Source organism: Helianthus annuus, chromosome 10 (genome assembly GCF_002127325.2).
Source record: "Helianthus annuus cultivar XRQ/B chromosome 10, HanXRQr2.0-SUNRISE, whole genome shotgun sequence".
Taxonomy (NCBI): domain Eukaryota; kingdom Viridiplantae; phylum Streptophyta; class Magnoliopsida; order Asterales; family Asteraceae; genus Helianthus; species Helianthus annuus.
The window spans coordinates 156,189,392-156,201,254 of NC_035442.2; the positions used below are offsets into that span (position 1 = coordinate 156,189,392).

The window sequence follows — 11,863 nt, forward strand, 5'->3', positions numbered from 1 at the left end:
TCAACTACTTTTTTATTAATTTAGTATACTATGTTTCAAATGTTTAATTAAGTCTTTTTGGTTTGTATTGTCAATGCATTTTTCTGCATGTGATTTGGACGTCCTTACTTCTTAGGATGGGCATTAACTTTATTGCATTGCATCTTGTAAGAAAATTGTATCTTGTAATTTAAGTTCTGGAATCTATCATGTCATGTGTTTTAACTAGAGTGAACAACTTAAGTACCAATATTAAATTACAAAGTATTCTGATTGGGTTTTGTTAAGTTATGGGTAGCTTCCAGGTATTTCCACTGCCTTGACCTGTTTGAAGGTCATATTTCTGGTGCAAGCTGCGATTTACTTGATCATGTTGGTTAGCAGGATTGTAGGATTATCATCGGTTCCAAAAAGTGACTCCTGGAGACATATTTAATTGGCGTCTTGGCGGGGTCTCTTAAGTTTTTTTCTGGTAACTAGTTTTCATGGTTAAGAAAAAAAAGTAATGAGAAATTGTTGTCATTGGGAGAACTCAAGTACCCAACAGCCCTCACAAAGCTAGATTTTGGTCCCAGAAACAAAAACTGAAATTATTGAGCTATGGGATATGATGGAGCCATATGGAATATTAGAACTTATAAATATAGTCCACACATAATTGTTCACTTGTTATCTTCTATTCAAGTAGACACAGGTGCTAGTATATTGTGAATGGCTTGCTGCCTCTGTATCTCATTCATGAATATATAACCAATGTTACAAGTTCCTAACTTTGGCTAATTACAATATATATGGAAACATAATAATCTACCGAATATACATAGGTATTACAGCCCCGCAGTCGAAACGGGAGGTGACCGAATGTTGAGACTGGACCGAAAATCGTCGAAGAGAACTCGAGGCAAGCCTTTAGTAAAGATATCAGCGATCTAGTGACGAGAAGGAACATGTAAGACCCGCACCTGACCTCGTTGAACTTGTTCTCTGACAAAATGAATGTCAAGCTCAATGTGTTTGGTCCGCTGATGTTGGACTGGGTTACCAGCTAAGTAAATGGTGCTACGTTGTCACAATATACCAGAGTCACTTTTGTCAAAGGACGTTTTAGCTCAACTAGTAGATTCCTCAACCAACAAATTTCAGCTACAACGTTAGCGACCCCACGGTATTCAGCTTTGGCGCTTGAACGCGAGATGGTAGGTTGTCGCTTTGACGACCAAGAGATAAGATTGTCCCCATAATAGATGCAAAAACCGCTCATAGACCGTCGAGTGTTAGGGCATCCGGCCCGTTCTGCATCAGTGTAAGCAAGTAAAGATGGATTTTTGAGGAACCGAGTGTCAAACCATGTGAGACCATCCCTTTTACATAGCGGATAATGCGTTTTAACGCGTTCCAATGGTCCGTTTTGGGCGTGTGCATGTGCATGCAAATCAGCTGAACCGCGTAACGGATGTCTGGCTGGGTGAAAGTGAGGTACTGAAGAGCCCGAACACGACTGCGGTAAAGAGTGGGATAATGAAAATCATCACTTGAAAGAGCACTCATTTTGGAGTGGGTGTCAACCGGAGTTGTAACTGGGTTGCACGATTGCATACCAGCGCGAGCAATAATGTCTGTAGCGTATGCTTGTTGAGATAGAAACATTGTGCCGTGATGCCGACGAACCGTGATGCCAAGGAAGAAGCTAAGAGGGCCAAGATCTTTCATGGCAAGTTCATTTGCAAGATGAGCCATGAGTTGGTGACGTAGGTCATCGCTGGAGATGACGAGCAGAATATCATCCACATAAAGAAGCAAGTGTGCTATGTGTCGGCCGTCCTGGAGAGTAAAAAGAGATGCATCGCATTTACTTTGTAGAAAACCCAAGGTTAGGACGTAATCAGTGAACCGTTGGTACCATGCGCGCGAGGCTTGTTTCAAGTCGTATAGTGATTTCTTGAGTCGACAGACATGGACTGGAAAATCCTTATGACGAAACCCCATCGGCTGATACATATAGACTGTCTCATGCAAAGTGCCATGTAAAAATGCATTTGTCACATCAAGTTGATGAACAACCCAAGATTGTGATAATGCAATAGATAAGACGGTACGAATAGTAGCCGGTTTTACAACCGGGCTAAATGTCTCTCCACAATCAATGCCTGCCGTTGCGAACGACCGTCACAAACCAGTCTAGCCTTGTACCGTTCTACTGCACCATCCGACTTGAACTTGTGTTTAAATAACCACATGCTACGAATGATGTTCATGTTGGACTGACGAGGCACAAGATCCCAAGTCTCATTTTTAATAAGAGCATCAAATTCGTTAGTCATGGTGTTAGACCATTCTAGTGTGGACAGAGCCTGGGCGGGATTTATGGGTATGGGTTTAATGGCAGTACCACTAGAGGAGTGGAGGTTGAGTTGGCGTTTTGGTTTGTGAATGCCATCTATGGCACGTGTTCGCATGGTTCGGGTGGTGTGAGTGGTAGGTGGCAGTTGATTTTGGGCGTGGGTAGGTCGTTGAGTGGTGATTGGGTCTGGGCCGAGGTGACAGGTGAAGAGGTGGGCCGAGAGGTGGCATGTGGAGAGTTGGTACTATGTGATGGTTGGTTGGAGATAGTGGGCTCAGGGGTGCGGGCTGTAGATGGTGCGCGACTGGAAGTTGTGGGCTGGATGTTTAAAGGTGAGTCGCTAGGCAAGTGTGGGCTAGGAGGTGGTGGGTTTTGGGCTAGGGAATGGGCTGGTGGATGGGTTTTGGAAGGGATCATAACAGAAGGCAAGTGAGATGGATGGAGAGGTTCCTGGAGAAATTCGTATGTGGGACTTATAACCTCGGTGAGTGGGTTGATAGCCGATGAAAACGCAAGGATAGGAGCGGTTTTCAAGTTTGCGGATGGTGGTCGAGGGGATGAGTGGGTAACAGAGGCACCCAAAAATACGTAAATGGTCATAAGTGGGGATTCGGTGATATAGTAGTTCGGTGGGTGTTTTGTTCATTTGATTTTTGTGTGGAAGGATGTTGAGTAGATAAGTTGCGGTTTCGAGTGCATGATCCCAAAAATAGTTGGGAAGGGATGCATGGGCCAATAGGGTGCGAATCACATTATTAATGGTGCAGATTTATCGCCCCGCTTTGCCATTTTGAGACGAGGTGTGAGGACAAGATAGGAGAAATTGCATGCCATGTTCATTAAAGAAGGCGTGAAATGAGGAGTTCACATATTCTTTACCCTTATCACATTGAAAGGTTTTGATTTTTCTTTCAAATTTTGTTTCAATATATTTGTGGAAGTGGCAAAATATGGAATAAACTTGTAATTTTCTAGCTATGGGAAAAGTCCATAAAAAGTTCGTTAAGTCATCTAAAAATGGGATATAGTAGTGATGACCTCCCGAGCTAAGTACGGGAGAGGTCCACAAGTCACTATGTATGATATCAAAAGGTTGAAAAATATGTGTAAAAGAACTAGCAAATGGAAATTTAATACTTTTACCAACAACATATGATTGACAAATGTCTTTATTCAAGGTACTAAAATCAATAGAACGAGAACGTTTTAGGGATTGTAAAGTGGGTTATCCCGGGTGCCCTAGACGGTGATGCCATAACTTGGAGGAGATTACAGCAAAGGTGGAGGGGTTGGTGGTACTCCCCGGTCCAAGTAGAAGTGGGTATAGGTCACCGCTGCTGTTGCATCGTAGGATAGGGATCCGGGTCTTGTAGTCCTTCACAAGAAAACCAAAAGGTTCAAATTCCACAGAAACAAAATTGTCAGTAGTAAACCGACGAACTGAAATTAGATTTTTAATGAGTTTAGGGGCATATAGCACGTCTTTAAGGACAAAGGGTGGGAAAGGTGGTGGTAGGATTTGCGTGCCATGTCCAACAACCGGAATAATGGAGCCATTACCAACAATGATATCTTGTGGGATGATATTATTAAAAAAGATTTGAAATTACCTTGTGTGTTCATCATGGTTGCAGTAGCTCCGGTGTCCATGTAAGGCGTCGGGTCTGGTTGCTGAAGAGACATGGTGTACATGGCTTGCTCGATGTCGGTTGGTGTGTAGGCCGCATGATGAGCTTGAGTGGGTCGAGGACCCAGCAGACCGTTGGCTGAGGTGTTGGAAATGGGTTGTGGGTTCATTGTTGGGTACGGGCATGGGGGTGCGTGCCATGATTGTTGAGCGGCCCATGGAGGGGGAGCGGCCTAGTGTGGAGTGGACCATGGATTGTAGGGCGATGCGGGCCATGGAGACCACGGACCGGGCTGCTGCCAAGAAGAATTAGAGTTGCGACCCCTGTCCCATGAATTTCTACCGCGGCCCCTGCCACGGGAACCCCGACCCGGCCTCGTCGATCACTTTGATTATCGGACCTATACTCTTTGTTGGAACCGTGGTTCGTCGGCGAGCGCATTGTGTTTACGTTTAAAGTCGTGCCTGCCGTTTGAGATGCCTGTAGCGCTTGTTTAGCTTTACGAGTTTCAACCATTATTACTCTTGAACGAGTGTCATAAAAGCTTGGCAGTGGGTCTTGGTTTTGTAATATGATGGCTATGCCGTTGTATTGTTCGTTAAGGCCACTGATTAATTGTAGAACTAAGCTTTTATTATCTACCGGGGACCCAACACTAGCAAGTTGATCTGTCAATACTTTTAACTCTTGCCAGTAGGAGGATACACTTGAGAAACCACTGAGACGAGTATTAGAGAATTTATGAAGCAGATGAATGGAACGAGCACTCTTGTTATCCTGAAAAATATTTTCCAGGGCCACCCATGCCTCATATGTGGTTGAATTATTTTTAGTATAGTATGCAAAAGATCACTAGAAATAGTACCGTAAATCCACTGTAACACAATTGCGTCCAGGTAGTCCCATGAGTCATCGACTGCCTTTGGTGCCTTATCTTTATCTGATTCCTTCGAAGAAGAGGAGGACTCGGCTTCTGGTCTGGGAGATAAGTAGTCGTGAACCCGGTATGCACGGCATGTGATGCGAAAGAGTTCACTCCAAGAGTTGTAGAGTCCGCTGTCCATCTCAAGAGTAACAGGGATTTGGCTTTTGATGTTGGACACAATGGCGGCAGGGTGGAGTTTTTGATCCATAGTGAATAGGGATAGAGGAAACAAATAGAGGGAAGAAGGGAGATCGGAAGCAGGATGGTTTGATGAAAAAAATGAGATCAGCGCTTAGGAAGAAGAGGCCTGGGCTCTGATACTATGCTAGGGTTTGTATATTGTGAATGGCTTGCTGCCTTTGTATCTCTTCATGAATATATAACCAATGTTACATGGTCTTAACTTTGGCTAATTACAATATATATGGAAACATAATAATCTACCGAATATACATAGCTATTAACAGACTAGCTAATATCTTTCAATAGTTATCTTTTGATTGTTAGCATCCACATACGATATTGCAGTATCAAACAGAAATTACATTACATGCCACTAGTCAGTTTAATATGATTAATGTACTTTTCAATAAGACATATCTCTCTGTATTTACCTTAATTGGTGTTGATGTAGCATACTGATACGGAGTTTGATTCAAAAATGGGAATTCTCCTATGTATTTAGACCTACCTAACAAAAGTAAGTGTGAGCTAGAAAGGTGCCAACTTAAAGCTGTCATAATTTTATGCTTATATATGATAGTCATTATATATTATATTGACGACGTTGTTTGTAACCGCTGCCAAGTTGAATATCAGCCGTTAGATCAAGCTGAGATTAAATCTCAGTCGTGTAACTCATAAAAAAAAAACTGAAAAAGCAAAGGTTAGCGGCAGTTATACACTCTCTCTCCATTTCAAATGCAGTTGGTGAAATAATCTGCACTTACCACAATAATAGGTACGTGATGCGATGAGGTTACGTGCTTCCTCCTAAGTGCCTCTCATTCCCTTTTAAACAAATAAGAAAAATCGACGAGAAGATGTCCCTGAGTGTTTGGATTTAGGGTTTAGTTTCAGTCACCGCTTCTTACCTCCAAAAATGTCAAAAGCATGCCTTAGTTTTCTAGCGACGGTGAAGATATCCCTCCCATCAATGGAAAAAATGAACTTTGGCCTGTAAAACATACTAGTCTTCCAATTTCAACCGGCAATCATCATCCCTAGATCTCAATAATGATGGTAAGTTCTTTGTATGCTCAATTTCTAATTCATGGTTTTAATCCATTCATTATGTAATTTAATTTGTTATGGATGACATAGGATGTTTGTGTGCCTCCATAATCCCAAGTAAGCTAAACAATGAGTTCTTATTATGATTCATGGGAGGCTAAAATCAAACACAATGGAAGTTTCGCTGAGAAACCCATTTTTTTAAATTCCATTCGATGGTGTTTCATAGTAACTTATCCATACATTTGGTTTGCAACCTTTGTCTACAGAGTATACATATTTATCTATGCTAGTGGTTTTGAAGATATTGTTTATATTGTGACAACTCGAGTTTCCGAGATTCCACTAAAGCATTTATTGCACGTTCACTGTTTGTTTAGTTGCTTACTTACACAATTATTTGTCTGCTTTGTAACTGTATACGTTTTGATTTGATAAAGTGTATTGTGATTGTTGCATGGTTATGTGTTATTTCACGAATGATTTGACAAATACATGAACTTGGTGATGAAACTGTAAATTATATGTGGTGTGTGTGTTTTGTGTAAAGGATGATACTTAGGGGTGTTTAGTGGTAATAATGAAAATAAAACAAAACCCCTTAACCCTAAATCACTCTCTCTACAATCATTTCTCTCATCATTCTTGGCTATCATTCTTGGCTGCACAAGTTCTCTTGCATCTTCCAATCCATCTAGAATCAATCTAAGGTAAACGTTTAATGATTATTTGTTGTTAATCCTTGATTATGTGATTCATGCAAAACCCTAGTTCTACAAACAATGACTCTGTGTTTATTGAAAATCCTGATTGTTTTTGCAATGGTTTGTGAATAGTTGTGTAATCAAATGCCTGACAATAGGGTGCCTGATCGTTAGAATTGTTTGATTGTTGATTAGATTACAGCATTGCCAAAGTATGAAGATTAGGGTTTTGATCGTCGTCTGCAAATGTAACTGTTCCATTGATTCTGTAAAATGGTTTTGGAATTCACGCATGTTGAAACTCGGAGTTAAGTGTCAGGGTTTTGTGAAGTCACAAGTCTGAGTTTTATTTGATGCACATAAGGTCCGAATTTTTAATGGAAACATAAGGTCCGAATTTTGTGTAAAGCACCTAGGGTCCGAACTTTATACATGAGTGAATGGTCCGAGTTTTATGCTTATGTATGGGGTCCGAGTTTTATGAGGGGAATGCATATGGTCCGAATTTTAAGGGTATGAGGTACGAATTTTATATGAGATACCTAGAGTCCGAATTTTATATGAGATACCTAGAGTCCGAATTTTTATATATGAGCCACAAGGTCCGAACTTTATATAGTCTGAGCTTTAAGAATTGATGTTGGTCCGATTTTTAAAGGATGGAGTTTGGTCCGAGTTTTGTGGGGGGTGCTTGGTCCGAACTTGTGAAGGGAAAGCATGGTCCAACTTTTGTTGATGCTATTAAGGTCTGAGTTTCATTGATATGCCTTGTCTGAGTTTGTGGATGCTATATAGTCCGAGGTTGTATGTGATACATGATCTGAGTTTTATGAATAATACATGATCCGAGCTTACTTATATTGCCAAGTTCAAAACCCTGTATGAGGAACACTTTGCATACTACTGTATGTTACTGTATATTACTGTATGATACTGTATGTTACTTGATGATACTGTATGTATGAACAATCTATGTCATGTCATTCTGTACACAGTTATCACACGGAACACAGTTGTTTAGACATCAAGGAATTGTAAACCCTGATTGAACGTAAACACTTACATTGAGTTTATGTGCAATGTACCTTAGGTTGTGTGTAACGGACCTAACCATTAATTAACCCTAGAAGCAATAACAAACCGAGCAAACCAAGGTGAGTTCACACTCTTACTAAGGCATGGGATTCCTGGGGATTGGGAATGGGTTGAATGATGGAATTGAACAATTACTCATACTTACACGGCTACTAGACTATCTACCATGGTCCTCGGGTTAAGCAGGACACTTACGTAAAACCTACGTAAACAAGTACTTACCACTGTCCTCAGGTTTCGAGGGACACTTACGTAAAACCTACGTAAACTCACACATGCTACTGTCTTCCGGAGTCAGGAAGGACACTTACGTAAAACCTACGTAAACCCCACGCGTACCACTGTCCTCGGGTAAAGAAGGACACTTACATAAAACCTACGTAAAGCTTGTACGTACTACTGTTCTCGGGTTAAGAAGAACACTTATGGTTACGAATAGTCTAGTGTATATACAAATATGGGAAGCCCCCACTAATAGAACATACTATCGGCCTAGTAGAGCCATATGTGATGAAAAGAACTTACTATTACGAACTTACTTACTGTGAACTCGCTCAACTAGTTGTTGACTCTCTGTTACATGCCTTGCAGGTCGTTAGGTATACATGGAGCTTGCATGGGGAGGTGCGGTCGTTGTGGACAAGGATCGTGAATGTCTTGATTTAACATTTGACATTTCATACTTTACTTATGTTGGGCTTTTACTCACATGCTTCCGCTAAACGTTGAATTTATACTTATGTTTTGAACACCTCTCATAGGGATCGGTTTGGTTAAATTACATTTACTTTTATCATTTACGTTGTTCTATATGATTGGTGGCTTGATCCTGGTCAGTCACACTCCCAAGCGGTGATACTCCGCGGGTGGATTTTGGGGGTGTGACAGATTGGTATCAGAGCCATTGGTTATAGAGAACTTGGTTTTAATATGGGGAAAATGTTTTTATTAAAACCAGACTATAACCAGTACAGTGCTCAACGATCCACAACGACGCCTCGCTCCACGTGCAAGACTCAACATCCTAGGTAATATGGTTTATGTTTATTGCCTACATGCTAGAATTACATAGAACTTTGCTCGTGGTATGCCTAGATTACATTGCCTACTATTCGTTATTGCTTGAGAAAACTTGTGTGCTTACTCTCTTCTGTCATCGCACTATTCGCGAACGCTCTCTCACTTACGTTACATTTGCTATGAAGATCATGACCGGACGTATTAACTTGACTCAAGCCCAGTTGATGGCTCTCATCAACGAACAAGTTGCTGCGGCACTTGCAGCTGCACACGCAGGAGGTATACCCTGCAGTCGTAACTCACACTAGGACCTTTAGATCCTACACTCCTAAACCAACTCTTGTGTTTAACCTTGTCCTATTCTTATACACAATAGGTCAACACACTCAGCCACCTGTTTGCACCTTCAAAAATCTCAAGGATTGCCGACCTAGTACCTTCAGTGGTACTGAGGGAGTTGTAGGCCTCCTCCATTGGTTCGAGAGGCTCGAAACTGACTTTGAGGTGTGTGATTGCCCTGAGTCTCGTAGAGTAAAGTTTGCTACTGGAACACTCGAAGGTGCTGCTTTAACCTGGTGGGAAGCACAGGTTCAAATGTTAGGGCTGGCAGCTGTTAATGCCACCCCCTGGAACGAGTTCAAGGACCTAATTAAGGAAGAGTTTTGCAGTCGGGAAGACATCCACAAACTAGAGGTGGAGTTCCTCAACTTACAGATGGCGGGGTCTGAAATTGAGGCTTATACGAAGAGATCAAATGAATTAGCCACATTTTGTCCCACTATGGTAGACCCTCCCGCCAAACGCATCGAGCTGTATCTCAAGGGTCTGGTGCCAGAAATTCAGAGTCATGTGATCGCAGCTAATCTTGGCACTATCCAGCAAGTCACTCGGCTTGCTCATCGTCTCACGGACCAGGCAGTAGAACAAAACAAACTACCGAGACGTGTTAAAGCTGCTACTACATGTGCTTCTAGTGACAACAAACGCAAGTGGGATGGAAACCTGAGCAAGTGATTAATTCCGGTTCAGTCTTTGGTGCAGCAGCAAAAGGTAGATGACTACCAGAGTCCCAGTCAGCAGTTTTCTGGTAGTCGCGGGCAGAGTGGATATCGAGGAAATCATCCAAAGTGTAACAGATGCAATAGGCACCACAGCGGTCAGGGCAACAAGGGTCGTTGTTAGAGGTGTCTCAAGATAGGTCATGAAGCTAAGGATTGTCGAAGCTCACGTCCTGTAACTCAAGAACAGCAACGGCCGCCTCAATCTCCACAGAACCAGCAGCAACAACAGAGTTTTAAAGGATGTTTTCAGTGTGATGCTAAAGATCATTACAAGAAACATTGTCCGCAAATAAACCAGGACCAGACTCAGAACCACGACCATGGAAACAGGGACGACAATGGGGATAGCGTTGGGGGAAACAATGGAAACAATGACCCCGGGGCTGCGTGTACGTGATTGGTCAGGGTGACGCAAGGAGCGATCCTAAAGTAATAATGGGTAAGTTTCTTCTCGACGACCTTTATGTTACTGTATTGTTTGATTCGGGTGCGGATACCAGTTATATGTCTTTGAAAGTTAGCCGAGTGTTAAAACGTGCACCAACTCCCTTAAACACCAAACATGTCGTAGAGTTAGCTAATGGTAAAAGTCTAGAGACCACACACATAGTTCAGGGTTGTAATCCTATCCTCGCTGGTCAGACTTTCTCGATCGATCTCATTCCTATAATTCTGGGTCGTTCGACATCGTTATTGGGATGGATTGGTTATCCTAACAGCAAGCAGAGATCTTATGCAAGGAGAAAATAGTTCGTATTCCCCGTTCTGGTAAAGAACCTCTCGAAGTTCAAGGCGACAAGAGTGGAGCAGTGGTTGGCATCATCTCCTTCCTGAAGGCCCAAAAGTGTTTACGAAAGGGGCACACTGCCATTTTCGCACTAGTTACTGATGCATCAACGAAAGAGAAAAGAATAGAGGATATCCCAGTTGTACGCGATTTTCCTCAAGTGTTTCCGGAAGATTTACCTGGGCTACCGCCTCGTCGCCAGGTCGAATTCCAGATTGAACTAGCTCCTGGAGCAACACCTATCGCTCGTGCACCATAGCTCCAACTGACTTGGAAGAACTATCTAAGCAACTGCAAGAATTCTCGGATATGGGTTTTATTCGTCCCAGTTCTTCGCCTTGGGGAGCTCCAGTATTGTTTGTGAAGAAGAAAGACGGTACATTCAGGATGTGCATAGATTACCGCAAACTAAACAAGGTGACAGTGAAGAACCGCTATCCTCTGCCACGTATCGATGACTTATTCGACCAGCTGCAAGGGTCGAGCTACTACTCCAAGATTGACCTGAGGTCAGGTTACCATCAGCTGAGAGTCCGGGATGAGGACGTCTCTAAGACAGCATTCAGAACTCGCTATGGTCACTACGGGTTTCTAGTCATGCCATTCGGGCTAACGAACGCACCGGCAGTCTTCATGGATCTTATGAACAGAGTGTGCAAGCCTTATTTAGACTTCTCAATGATCGCACAGCCGCTTACATTGTTGACACAGAAAAGTGTTACTTATCGTTGGGGTAGTACACAGGAAACGGTTTCTCAACACTTAAAGGATAGACTATGCAGCGCACCTATTCTCTCATTGCCAGAGGGCACAGACGATTTTGTGGTCTATTGTGATGCATCCATTCAGGGTCTTGGATGTGTGTCAATGCAGCGCGACAAAGTCATTGCCTACGCTTCGCGCCAACTTAAGGTTCACGTACGGAACTATACTACACACGATTTAGAGCTGGGAGCTGTTGTATTCATGCTTAAGATATGGCGACACTACCTGTACGGTACCAAGTGCACTATCTACCCCGATCACAGGAGTCTCGAGCATATTTTCAAGCAGAAGGAATTGAACATGCGGCAACGTTGATGGGTTGAAC

At 42.5% G+C, this 11,863-nt stretch overlaps 1 non-coding gene across 1 annotated transcript; it reads left to right on the top strand.

Annotated features, from left to right (window-relative positions):
• Positions 1 to 6,216: 6,216 nt before the first annotated feature.
• Positions 6,217 to 6,353, top strand: LOC118483634. Its single transcript, XR_004870921.1, has one exon. It is a non-coding gene; the product is annotated as a small nucleolar RNA snoR83 (small nucleolar RNA).
• The last annotated feature ends 5,510 nt before the right edge of the window (positions 6,354 to 11,863 follow it).